Here is a 14,372-nt window from a genome sequence, read left to right as displayed (position 1 = left end):
AACGAGTTAACAACGTCAAATGACTCCGATGGCGAAATGGGCACACGTGTTACCCTCGCGCGCACAACTCGCTATATAGCTCGCTCGCTCGTTTGTACGCACGCACGCGCACGCGCGCTGACGGACGGACAGCCCGCCGCCCGCCCGCGACTGCAACTACCGCCCGAGTGTAGGCACATTAACGGAACGATTTCATACATATAATATTATATACGTGTGCGTGTTACGAGAGAGAGGAGGTCGAACCAACCATCATCATCGCATCATCGTCATCATCATCACCGCATATTGCACACGTAGGGAAAATCGTCATCATCATATCATATATACATAATAATATATTACGACAATTATAGTCAGCTGGCCGTATTATATCATCGCTAATATAACATTCCCTCTTTTTTTTCGGTACGCATTTTGAAAATCTAGGACATACCTAGACTAACATGATATTATTATGTTGTAGGTACCTATAATGTTATTTTATGTCCCACGAAGGTTTTCTAAACGAAACGCGCATTGCAGTTAAGTTGGTCGTCTTCAATTTGTCACCCCTCCCCTTAATCCACAGTTTTCCGTTATACTGGTCGTAGTATATACGTCGGTCGTAAAATCTCAGAAAATTCCATTCCACCGATTCCAAGATACAATGCCAGCAGTAATATATTTATAATATAGGTAGGTATACGCAAATAACAGTATAAAGTAATCATAACAATATAATGATAATTATATTTATACAATTATAATATTATATGAAATTTAGTGTTTACACGTCATAAACAAGTCACAACGGACGATATGCGCATATCACGCAATCATCAAGGAAAATACATTTTTGCTGAAACCCAAGAATATGTGGTACTATAGTAGTACCTACTACTTCTATAACACACACGACATATTCTCCCACACACCGTATTAAGTTGATAAGTTTTTTCTTCTAAGTACGCGCTGCTTTCGGTACAATTAGATACTTGATTATAAAATATAATAGATATAATATATCTAATAATATCTAAATTATATTACTTAATTATATAATCACATTTAAATTGTTAAAACGATTTATGGATAAATAAATACTAAATAGCAGACTAAAATGTTAATCTATTTTTTATTTACGCACACATGTATTACATATTAATAAATAATATGTACGTTGAAAACTAACACATTTCTTCCCCTTGAGTACATGATGGTAAGTATAAGCAGTTATATTTCACATACATCACACAGTAGGTGGTATAAAAACATATGTACTAACTTAATACAATTTGAATGTAATAAATAATAATATTTAATTATAAAAATTAAAATATTTAATTCTTGTATTGATCCAAGTCCCAATAAGTAATAATCTTGATGTGGATTCAATATTTCAATATATATATTTATATCGATAGTTGGCATTTCTCAGGTACTATAAAATCTTAAATTTATATCGATAATTCAATAAATACCTAATTTAATTCCATATTTTCTATAAATATATTTATAGTTATATATAACTGTTTTTTAATGAGTAATTATATAGCATACATTTTGAATTCATAAAAATTAATTCAGTATTTCAGAAATTTTTAACTTTGAACCGTCTCCTTATAAACTTTGAACATGGGTACAAGTTTAAATTGGTAACCGGTGTTAAATCAATTAGAATCAAATTTAAGTATGCATAATACCTACATAAATTACAAAAAAATTTAAAATATTAAAATTAAAATTGGTTTATTTAAAATAAAGCGATTAAAAATAATTAGTTAAAGAATACCTTAAAAATTAAATATTATTTTTAAACGATATCATAACCTAATTAAAGTATATACTATATAATAATCTTATTTATTAAGTATTAATAAATCAATCAAATACCTATAGTAAATAAATATTTTTTAATTTTGGTAAAAATACGATTTTTTTTTCAATTTTAGCCATTAATTTTGTTATTTTAAAACAAACGAAACAAAGCGTTATAAATTTTTAATTATTAGAACGTTAAAATCTACACTTAACATAAAAATTATAATCAAAGATTTTTGAAGGATACAAGGTCGTACTAACACAATATATTTGGAATATTATTATATAGAAATATTGAGGATGATTTCTTTCATATCTTTCAAGTGCGTCAAAACAATTCAAGTTGTTTTTTAACCGTTTGAATAGTTTTTTTAAGTGGTTAATTTGTCGATTGTCTTAAGTAAAATGACATATGCAACAAAGCTTAAATATATAATATGATTTTAAACGTAAAGTCATGAGAGATGTTTTACAGATAAACTGGATATAATACTTATTACATGGTGGAACACTGAAAATACATTTTTGTTGAAACATATAAAGAAAGAGCTCAATTAAAAGCAAAAGAAATCGAATAGATGCGTATATGCGAATACAAATACTGCAGGTTATGTATTGTAACGTAAAACGGCCCTCGGCAAATCAATAGAATACGCCACGAACTGTGGTTGGTCGATCCCTATTTTTTTTTGGGTAGGAATGTTTTCATACGACATTTTCGCGGTACCCTTTTAACACCCTTGCATCGACCCTAACCGACAAAATGGCCGAGCCCCGTTTTACCTGCTCCACCAATGGATGTTCGTTCGCCAGACCATCTATTGCGCAAGAACTTCGCTAATAGGAATATAATATGTATATGTGTGTATATTATTTAATTGAAATCGTCTGCAGTGTGCCAAAGTAAATTTATATGTACCTACATATACCTACATAATATAATACGTTAAGCTACCACACATAACATCCGTTTATTTATAAATGTAGGTACCTATTGAACAAAACATACTTATTACGTCATAAAGTCAGATGATTTCAAAATTGCAGTAATTATATCCAAACATTCTTATCAATAATATTTTATCATTTATGGAATTAGCTAATTATATAATATTGTTTTAATCAGTTTTCATATACTAGCGAAATACAAACGTTAAAATAACATTATTTATTTACCTATTGAAACATCAAGTCAATAATGATATAGACGACTATATATAATATATTATTATCTAATAAAACGAATAGGCAAAACATTTAAACCCCAGTGATTTTAAATCACTGGAACACTATTGGCCTAAAGGCCATAAGGCCATATTAACATTAAAAATTAGTTAAATAACTATACAAATAACATATACCATATTATACAGTGTTTCATAAATGCAGTAATATTATTACTATTCATAAATATATATCACTTTTATATTTATTATTTAATATTGCCATTTGCCATATTGGGTACAATTAAATAAAATATTAATGGTAATTTAAAAATATATAGGTTTCATAAATTATTACATACATTTTTTTAGTAAAGTAATCAACACTATCATTCATTACGTTTTAAATAATTTATATAGTACAAATATGTACATATATATTATTGATACCATCAAGTATTACTCGTAAGAAATATTATATTCTTTTTTCGAAAGATATTGTGAAACAAACAAAAACTAATATTTAGTTGAAATTGTAATCATTGAAGGGACATTTAAAATATACAAGTTACTATTAATATATATATATAGAACAATGCTGTATAGGTAAGTTAGCTTCACAGTATATGAAAAATGTATATACATTTTAAGAAATTATATAAATACAAATATAACTAACACTCTCCATAAAATTGTTTGTACCCGAGTTAAGTTAATGTTTAATAACTAAAAGAACTTAATTAATATAATAGGTAATCTACGTATTGCTTGTTTATTCGTATGTAATAACAAATTATAACAGTGTCCTCTAACACATAATTTTTACCATGCAATTTACAGACAACAAATTTTATATTTTACATGCATTTTTACAGGTTAAATATAAAACTGAAGAACTGTTGAAAGTTTCACTATTTAACCAGTTGCAATTGAATGTGCCTAACGATTACGAGTACCGGTAATGACCCTTTAGGCTCGGGCAAAGAACACGCATGTGTGACCTAAATAGTATATATACATACTATAATAGGCAACACGTATTACACTTTGGGATGAAATGAAGAACTAACGTAGGTACCTAATATATATTTTTTCAATAAAAATTAAAAATAATTTAACGAATAAATCAAAATTAATTGATAACAAAGCACCAATACAACATTTAGTATAATATGTATAAGTAGATATAAAATAAGAAATACATAGATGTTGGGAGCACTGGGGTGGGGTATCCTTAAATAAGAATGTAATAATAAATAATTGCATTATATCAATTATTATTGTGACCGGATTTTTAAATTACCAAAAATGGTCAAGATTTTGTTAAAAACGAGTGGCTAGCTTAAATTTATATTATCACCGTTTTTCTTGAAAATATCTGTAGTTAAATTTTAAAATTTAGGTACTATACTCTATATTAAAGTATCTTGTATTATCAATATAATATAATACATAATATTTTCAATGATTTTAAATGACCCACAGAGTATTTCTCTAGAGCCAAAAATGAAAAATAATAAAATAATAGAATAATATTCTACATAGCTTCACGCACCGCTTAAAGCCTTAGAATCATAGTAAAACGACAGGATGCAGAATGCAAATTATAGAAAATGGGGTGTAGCACTGTGCCAGTTAATTAGTTGTTGATCATCTTTACCGCAAGCCAATGTATTGCATTATTATTTTCGTCCGTTAATATACTACACAATATAGTGTTTATAAGAATGATTTTAAATTCACATAGGTAAAAGAAAATGGTGATTCAATCGAAATATGACATGATAAAATTGTAAATTCTTAATAACATAAGCTACAAATTACAAACCTATAAGAAATTATTTAAATACAGTTAAACATCGGAGTAACATTATTTTTTTAAACAAGATTTTGCTGATTTAAAAATAGATTTATTTCTGTATAAGTATAACATAGGGTGTACCCGCATCACGTTTTACATAAGGTTAACACAGGGAAAACGGGATAGTACAATATGACCCACACTGTATAAGTTAAACACTGCTTGAGTTAAAAAAATCAATGGTATTATAAAATGTGTACCTACTATCTTGTCAAAAAAGTCTAGATTCAACGCAACGTAATCCGGCCGAGAAATTTAGAGTAAATAACTGAAAAAATTATCATAGGTGCATAATATCTATTGATGATCTAATGGTCTAGTTGCATGTCCCGCAAACAGAATCCAAACATATGTATATAGGGTACTGAGTAATATGAGTAGTTTATATTATACTACAGTGGACACACGATGTACTCGACACCTAGTTATTTTACATTTTAGTATAGTAAATGTTACTGGGTTTTATAATAATTAAGAATACAAAGTAATTCAAAATCTATGGTTAACGAATGTTAAGTATACACAATAGCGATAGTATATTACTGTTTGTCTTATAAATTGCGTTTTCTATATGAAAACATTTAAATGTGTGTAATAATGTTAGATGTAAATATAATTATTATATCATAAATTAAGATATATCATCCATTTTCCTTTATATCGTATTAAATCACGAAATCTACAGTTATTAGATCAATTTTTTTTACCTAAAATTTTGTTTGTTTTAATAACAATAACTAACATGTTATAAGTACTTTCTATACTTTCTTAATTGTGGTGAAAAATTACAAATAAACAGTTAATTCCGTCATGAAAAGGGTATACTTTATAATACATTCCAGGAAAAGATCTAAAATAAATAAGCCATTTATTAATAATTATTTTTATACCAAAATGAGTTAATAATTGAGGTATTTAAACATACGAAATCATTATTGAGATATAGGTACACCATCAAGTGATTTTTGTATCAAGAATTAAAGTATTGTTTTCTTTTGATAGCATTAAAGCGATCAAAACTAATATTAAAATACAACGAGGAAATAATTAAAACAGTGATTAAATTTAACCTATATAATTTTAAAATTATCATAACAATAAAGATACCTGTTAATTTAAAGAACTACAACAAATTTACAACTAGAATATTTTTAAAAAAACACTTAAATATTTTATTAAAATATCATCGTCAACAATCCGAATTGCAATGCGTTATTTTATTTCAGTGTGTTGCGTAGTTATTTAAAGTAAATACCTACCAAAATCAAATTTGGTGTCTACCGCTTTTCTCGAATAAATAAATATACGTAATTAAATGAACATATTGTTATTATTCTACAATAGTTGTGACATGTTTAATTTAGTTATCTACCCTAGAAATCGTCTAGAGAAACATATAATTAATTCTTATATAACTTACGAGTTAATTCAATCTGAACTAGCAAAGGAATATATTTATATATGAAAATATAATAGTATAGGTATGTAAGAATTGATAATAATATAATGTGTGTCAATATAAAAATAATTTATGATTTAAAAGTAAAATAATGAAAAAAATTTAGTTAACAATGTATCGGTGTACCTATTATTATTTATTATACATTATAATACAGATATAGGTAAACTAAGTAATTCAAAAGGATTTGGGCTCGGAAAAATAATAATAGGTATAGTATCAATTTAGTATTTAATATTTAAAATTAAATGTTAAAATAAATAATGGTAAATTCGTTGAGATAAAAAATAAAAAATCAAAGCTAAGTATATGCAGTATTGTATAGTAGATTAATGGATTTGTTTGCATTTACCATGTGTCTTATAGTCTATAATAAATTGGCTTTCAACCTCTGAAGACAAGGTGAATTATTAAATTTCATATTTTTTTTGTATGAATATCTACGAAAATCAAAAAAAAAAATGTTTTTAAAACTGCAGATTTAGCTGATATATATAAAGTCACACGATTCGACAAAATTTAAAAACTTTTAATTTTACTTTTAAAGTAATGGTTTTAAACTGCCTTATACAGAATATATATTTTCATATTAGAATTCTCAACTCAACAATTTTTAATCAGTCAGTCTCACTTAGTCTCAGAAACTAAGTATAAAAGGTACATTTTTTGAGGCTTATCAGTATAATACGTACAACATTCCGCATAACCTGCGTACGCAGTGAAATGGTAGTATGTGATTTTTAGCGCGAAATGTTTTGTCGCAATACGGTTTGCCAGAATTATTCGAGGTGTGTTCATACATCTATCGAAAATAGGATCGTACTATAATATAACAATGTATGTTTTTTTCAGAGTTTAGATGCGTTAAAAAATAAAGACTACCGGGTGAAAAAAAATGCACACACACACACACCATATATAAGCATAAATGAGGCAATGTGTCATTTTCACAATAACGTCAACTGGGCGAGGCGTATAAAATAATATACACAGAAGAAACGTGATGAAAACCGTCGTCGGGGTGATCATGAAGGCAAAGCGAAACACGACGTCCAAGGTCGCGCGCCGGTACGCAGCGGATCACGATAACATTATTATTATTATTGTTATAATATGTGCCTGTCCCGGCGAAGGCGGCGCGTGGCTAGTGTGTACGGGGAAAAACACAAAATGAAAACTTCGCGGATTGCGCGCAAAAGCGGTGGCGGCGGCGACGAGGTTGTTTTCTTTGCTACATGGCCGTCGTCGCTACGTGGTGGGTGGGGTCTCACGTATTGCAACAGGGTGGAAAAAAATCCGCCTTGCAACACACGCCAAGATGAGCCGCACACAGTAAACCCACCGACGCGCCGCGCCGCCGCGGCAACAGTGTGCGCGCTGCGAGGCCAACAAGTGGGTGCATCGTAACGCGCGGACAACAGCGTTCACACACTCACACACGCGCGCACGCCGCACTCGCTCCCACACGCACGCACGTACCCCACCCCTCTCTACCACAGCCCATCCACAACTTTCAAGCTCTCTGGCCTTCACGCGGTTCAGACATTTGTATACGCGCACACTTAAATAGAGCGCGCCTTTACATTGTAATAATATTATACGTTTATCTTCCGTATGGTGCAGAATACCTACGTTTCGTTTTTTTAACGTCATTTCAAAGTGCACCGTGTGCTGCAGGTACGTCCGCGATTAATTCTTTAACGATTTCATCACGCAGAGAAAACGGGAAGAAAACCAAAAAATAAAACCGCTTCTCGAAAGATTTTGTACTCACGGCATGTACAACAGACCGGCACACGATTATGCAAATACGAAAATACGTTCAAACCCTTTTTTATTATCTCTCCGCTCTTCTTCTTCTCTCACCGAAAATATCCTAAATAGTTTTGAGGTCACGCTGTGGTCGGACGCCGACTACTTACGACGACGAGGCGGACGACGGACGGGTGTGGTGGCGCGGGGTGGGGCGGGTTATTACACGGGCTGCAACGGTGGTATCGGCGCGCGGACGAGTGGGTGGGCGGGCGGGAGCGAAGGAGACGGAACGACACAGAGCGAGAGAGCGCTGGTGGCGACACGTGGAACCGAGTTCGGCCTTCCCGTAGCGGACCGCGCGCGATGTACGCGCAACGCGTCCTTAACTCTGACCCCTTCACCCGCGCCGCACCATCATCGGTACCCGATGCACAGCCAACAGCACGGCACCACCACTACCACCACCCCTGGCCGAGCGCGCGGGTGGGCGGCGGCGGCGCGGGCGCGGCGCGCATTTACAGACACACACGCACAAACATACACTTGCACGTTGCACACACACGAAACTCACACGCGCGCGCCCGTACGCACGGGGTGGGGGACGCGCTGGCAACAATGCGTAACAGATCGGCCAGCGTACGAATCAAGGTCACCACACCGCCCTATTCAACTTTATATACAGGGTGTTTTCGTCGTGTCACAAACCGTTTGACAAGAACGCAGTGCTCTATAATACAGCTACCGAAAATTATTGGTGGGTATTCCGTTTTTATCTAGACACACCGACATTGACCACGTCATTGATTTGTATCGTATCAGTTGTGCATTTTTTTTTGTTATGCTATTACCTAGGTACATTGTGTTAATTATTATCAGTTCATGCGTTCGTCAACTCCACTCTAATCCACCGTATTCACGAATTTATTACATTATATTCAATTCAATAACGATTTTTTATGATAACATTATGTAGTAGGGGTATGCAATCAACGATCCGATTCTCATTATAGGGCGTATATCCAGAAGTAATGTTTATGACTTAACGATTCAAGCACTTCTGGATAAATAAATATATTGCCCTGTAATTTAATATTATCACTTGAATCTCTAGTTACTGATATTTAATACTCAAGTTCAAGAGTAAAACACATATACATAATGAAGAATACGATTAAAATATTTATAAAAAAAAAACCCCCGATTAAATTAATTCAATGTAAGAAATCAAATTTAAATGAAAACATAAAAGTATTCAATATTACGTTGTACGTTTAAAAGGGTGGAAAAAATTATCATGATCAAATATTTGTATAGGGAAAATATATAGAAATATCTATATAATATTTCAAAAATGAAACATTCCATACATAGACTGTTTTTATAGCGTTTATTCACCAGATATATTAAAGTATTTAATCAAAAAATTAGAAGTTAGTAGGTTTATGCATAACAGTTCATAATTAAATATTGAAACACGCACGGTAAAAACCATCGTCATTAAAAAAAACTGTCAACACGTATAGAATTTTATTAAACAGTGGATCAAAACGTACTATAATTCTAAGGCATTTAATATTGTGTACAGCAATAGTGGTCGTCATAAAGAGTATTTTTAGTTTTTAAACGACCCCTATCAAGTTTGTAGGGATGAATAAACTCCAGTCTCCGGGTATTAATAAAACCACCCTCATATTTTTTTAAGTACTAGCAGCTCAATTAAGTATTTCTTTAGACACTTTAAGACTACTGTATATAATATAATATACCAATAAATATATCCAATATATAAACCTAAAAAGCGACTATTATGAATACAAGTTGGCTGGGTAAATAATTGTAGAACCTAACCTAATTATAATTAATTTGAGTCTGAGATTTTAAAGTAATAAAACTTGTGGTGTAGTGTCACCAAGCTATTCGTCTATAGGTAAATGGAAATTATGTAGGTACACATTTAATAATAATATATGTTTATATAATATAGATGCCATTTAATGCAATAAAATGCGTTGGACGAAGTTTTCTTTAAAGTGATGCGGCAATTCCGAAAACGAATGAAGAGTTTACAATTTTCGTTTTAAAATATTTTAGAAACTGTACGCCTCCGTCATACGGATATGTGTGTTATGTGTTTAGTGGAATGAGGACGTTGACCCGAGCAGCGCAGCCGAAACGTGAGAGGTAATGATGGTTGTATTTCTGTTGATTTATTTAATCAAATCTTCTCAATAATATATATGTATTCACGTATGTTGTGCGTACAAAAATTAAAAAATATCTACCCTTTTTTTTTTAAAAAGTAATAACAATGACAAACGGTTGATGTTTTGTACCATACTGTATAATGAGTACTGCTAGTTTTCCACTGCTGTTTTTTCTCTCGCTCGTTCTCACGACGTGAAGGGGGCACACTAGCTGTGTTTCAGTGCTACCACTGGTGTGGTTTGTGACTTTCGGGGTCGAAGACCCGGATTATGAGCACAAACACTGTGATATGACGGTTGAGTAATTTTAGTTGTGTGATAAATGTTTAGAGATAACTGTAAATCTGTATAAAACCACGGAATATTTATATTATTTTCATTATACTATGTTCTTTTTTTCCGTCCAGTTATTATTATTATTATTGTAACACCTACTTAACTACTAACATGGATGCATTATTGTGACCAAGGGGAAATGATAATATTTTCCCAACTTAAAAACAAAATATGGCGGGATGCCAACCCGCGGGGCACACGTAGATGAAGACGGTTAAATGCATGCGCACATCAGCATATTATTTTAACAACGAATGCAATTATAGCGCATAGAAGGGTGTGGTGCCCCTTAACAAAATGTAGTGGCCTCTCGCACACTATAGGGGGGAGTGGGCGTTTGGCACTAAAAATGAAACAATATTCTCCTACCCGTATATGAGCATCGTCGTGATTATACACGGACGCGGGCTTCCTAAGTTTGCCCTCACAATATTACAACTGAAAAAACTCCTTAGAGTAAGCTTTCACTAGGCAATTCACATCAATTAAATCTCATTGTACGCATTTTGAAATGTGAATAACGCTTGAAACATTACATACACACATATGACAAAAACTTCCCATTAAGTTTTTAACTATGTACGATAGAATTGTATATTTTGTTTATTTCAACTATACGCCCGGTGTACTTAAAACTTTTAAAGAGGTACTACCGTCTTAAATACAAGTAGAAAAAAATTGCCTATTATGTAAAATAGCACGTACGTGACTAATGAATAACACACGTAACAGGTGGAGAGAAAAAAATTCTAGCGCGTGCAATAGTGGTTCGTGTTTTTTACTATTTTAGATGTGTGTATAAATATCGTATATACATAGTCAGATAGACGAATGTTCGTTAGAAACAACTCAGTGTAAATAATAAATTTGTAGATGTAATGTGCTATAAATGTGACTATTTAGAATTTACCAAGTATTTTTTTTTATTTTCATTTGAAAGTGAAATGATAATAATTGCGTTCGCTGACATCCTTGATGCGTTCAAAATATTATACAATTAATTACCCCCCCCCCCCCCCCCCCCCCCAGTAAAATAAGCGTATTGTTAAAAAAAAACAAGATCTATAGTTATGGGTATATATTATATAGTATTATCAATAAATCAAAAATAAAATACAAATTAGTTAGGTACTATATAGATTACATGAAACTATACGAGAGTACTTAATAATACTCATATGAAAGTTTCTCCAAGACGACCTATGGATTTTTAGAGAATAACACAAATGAAAAACGATAATGATTTGTTTATAATAGATGATCACCCATGACAAAAAAATAATTCAGTAACAACATATTATAATATTATGAACGCAACAAGCAGCAAGTGGCATTGTGTGGTTTGGCATGTGGGCTATCCCCGTATGGTATCTCCCATAGTCCCATCCAACACACGAGGCGTTTAGAAAAAAAAAAAAAGAAAGAAAGAAAGAAAGAATAACTTTATATTATTTATAGGGTGAATGACCCATGCATTGGAAACGGGGTTGGTTCGTATCAGGGCATTCACCCTTCGCCGTTGTTGGTTCGGTGCGGCCAGTAATTACAAGTGCCTCTGCGTGCGTGCGTACATTTATGTGTGTGAGTGAGTGAATGTATGGGTTGGTATGTATGTGTGTGCCGTATACGAGCGCGGCGCGCTAGTGTATGTGTGACGTATATATATATACATACTGACGACTGCGTGTGTGTGCGTGTGTACCTGTTGAGCGAGCATCACTTCACCGTGAACTTCACACACACACACAGATATATACAAAACAACCTGCATATGGTCGTCACCGTAAAACCTACTTTCCCCTCAAAACCTATAATGCCGGTGTGCGCCAGTGTGTGGTGTGTTGTGTTGTGTGGCAGCGATGAGGTAGAAAAAAAATAATAATAATAATAAAAAAAAAAGAAAACACCACAAAAATCGTGGAGAAACACACGAGTAAAAAACACGAAAATTATTCTCGTACAGGTATTATAGTGCATACGCCTACGACGTTTCAGAAACGAATATTTCTGTTAATTATCAAAACAACCGATTGAAATGCAAATTTTCTGTCGTTTTGGTAAGGATAGTGCGAACAAAAAAATAATTTATAAAGAATAATGTAATATTATATAGGCAATGGCAGGAAACGTTTATGACTAATTTATGAGATTTTAAAAAAAATACATATTATACAAGTGTACTTTTTTAAAGGCAGCGGTAACCTATAAATATAATATATATACTATACAAAATAAAAACGTTATAGTAATATGACATGATTTGCGTAGAGGAAAAACAAACGACATTATATAACGATTAAAGCCAACCAAGTATACACATCACAATTATGTTAGTTCTGTAATTTCGTAAAATTGAATTCGTAGTGACTGTGCGTTGTCAAGCGTTAAATTAAAATGTTTAGGAATAGTGATTTACATATACAAAATATTCACCCCAATCGTCGTTTCCTGCCCAGGGTCAGCCTTTGTGCATACTGCATGAACAGTTTAAAAAAAAAAAACCAGGAAGATTTTTAGGGCACAAATAAACGAGAAAACAACAGGTGTAAAATGACCCTATAAACAATGAAACGCGGGATGATTCCGCCGACATGGAACAATATGCCGGTTAAGGGCCAGCGCCCCCCATTATAATAATATTTATAAATATATGTGTATATTATTCAAAAGAGGGGTCTTTAACCCCATGAACAACCACCCTTGTCCGGCGAACACAAACAGGTGCCTGAAAACCTGTTCCCACGTTACACACGGTTCCCATCATTCTCGCCGGGGGTTTTTTTAGACGCAATTACATGTATTCAAATTAGAGAGTTAGTGATTTAATTCGTTTGGACAAAAGCCAAAACTCGAATAATAATTAACAGTAGTAGTGGATAGAAAAAAATAAAATCGTAATGGTTATAAACCGTGTTAATTGAGAAACGAATGAGATGAACACGAATAAGGAATATGTACGATGAGTTTATTGATAAAACAGATTAAAAAAAATTATACAAATTAATTAGGAAATAAATTTGATGACTAAACAATAAAATATTGGAGCTGGTTACTTGCATATTTACCAATTGGCAATTAGTATAGTATTTACATAATAATAGCCCAACTTTATGCACTTTACGACTTTAATTTTAGTAGTTTTAATTAATTATAACACATTTATCAATAATATTCAAGTATAATTCAAAAATTATATTTTACTATACTATATAGCCATATAGGTACTAGTGATCCATTCAAGTGTAAACTCTCATTATTACGAAAAGTATTAACTTTTTTGAATGACAAAATAAATTGTTGTAATTGTATACACTGAAGCAGAATATTTTTGAGTACTTGCTTCGATATGAATAAAAATCGAATTTTTAACAAATAGGTTCTTAGTTATGAGTTTATAACTTATAATTATTTAATTAACGGACGTATCATTACGATTCGTCACGTTTAAGCTTTATTACAAATTTTGGTCTCCGGGAATTATTACTCATCGGACGTTTTGACACGTTTTGAAATACCTAGCTTTATCTGAAAACTTCAGTTCGGCATTTAATGTACTAAATAATACACATTTATAATTTATGTGTAGAGCTCACATTATACTGTTTACCTACTCCAAGTCAGGAGTAAGGAATAATAGGTTTAAGTGCAGTTAAAAAAAAAATTATTATAAATTGAGATACTCCGAAAAATATTTTGCTTAGGAATATGAAATTCAGAATGTAAAAAACTGACGGAGATAACATTTTTTAAAAAAGTTGTTTTAACCAAAAATATATTAAATTATATTAAAA

General features: G+C 32.0%; 1 protein-coding gene and 1 long non-coding RNA gene across 3 annotated transcripts in view; one reads left to right on the top strand and one right to left on the bottom strand.

Moving 5' to 3' along the window:
* The window catches only part of LOC132946100 (protein tramtrack, beta isoform-like), a 37,489-nt gene that overhangs the window by 18,006 nt on the left and 5,111 nt on the right, over positions 1–14,372 (bottom strand). The window lies entirely within an intron of this gene.
* Positions 50–896, top strand: LOC132946106 (uncharacterized). Its single transcript, XR_009664671.1, has 3 exons — positions 50–296; positions 467–678; positions 767–896. It is a non-coding gene; the product is annotated as an uncharacterized LOC132946106 (long non-coding RNA).

This window comes from Metopolophium dirhodum, chromosome 6 (assembly GCF_019925205.1).
Source record: "Metopolophium dirhodum isolate CAU chromosome 6, ASM1992520v1, whole genome shotgun sequence".
Taxonomy (NCBI): Eukaryota; Metazoa; Arthropoda; class Insecta; order Hemiptera; family Aphididae; genus Metopolophium; species Metopolophium dirhodum.
This window is presented reverse-complemented; position numbering and strand designations above follow the sequence as displayed.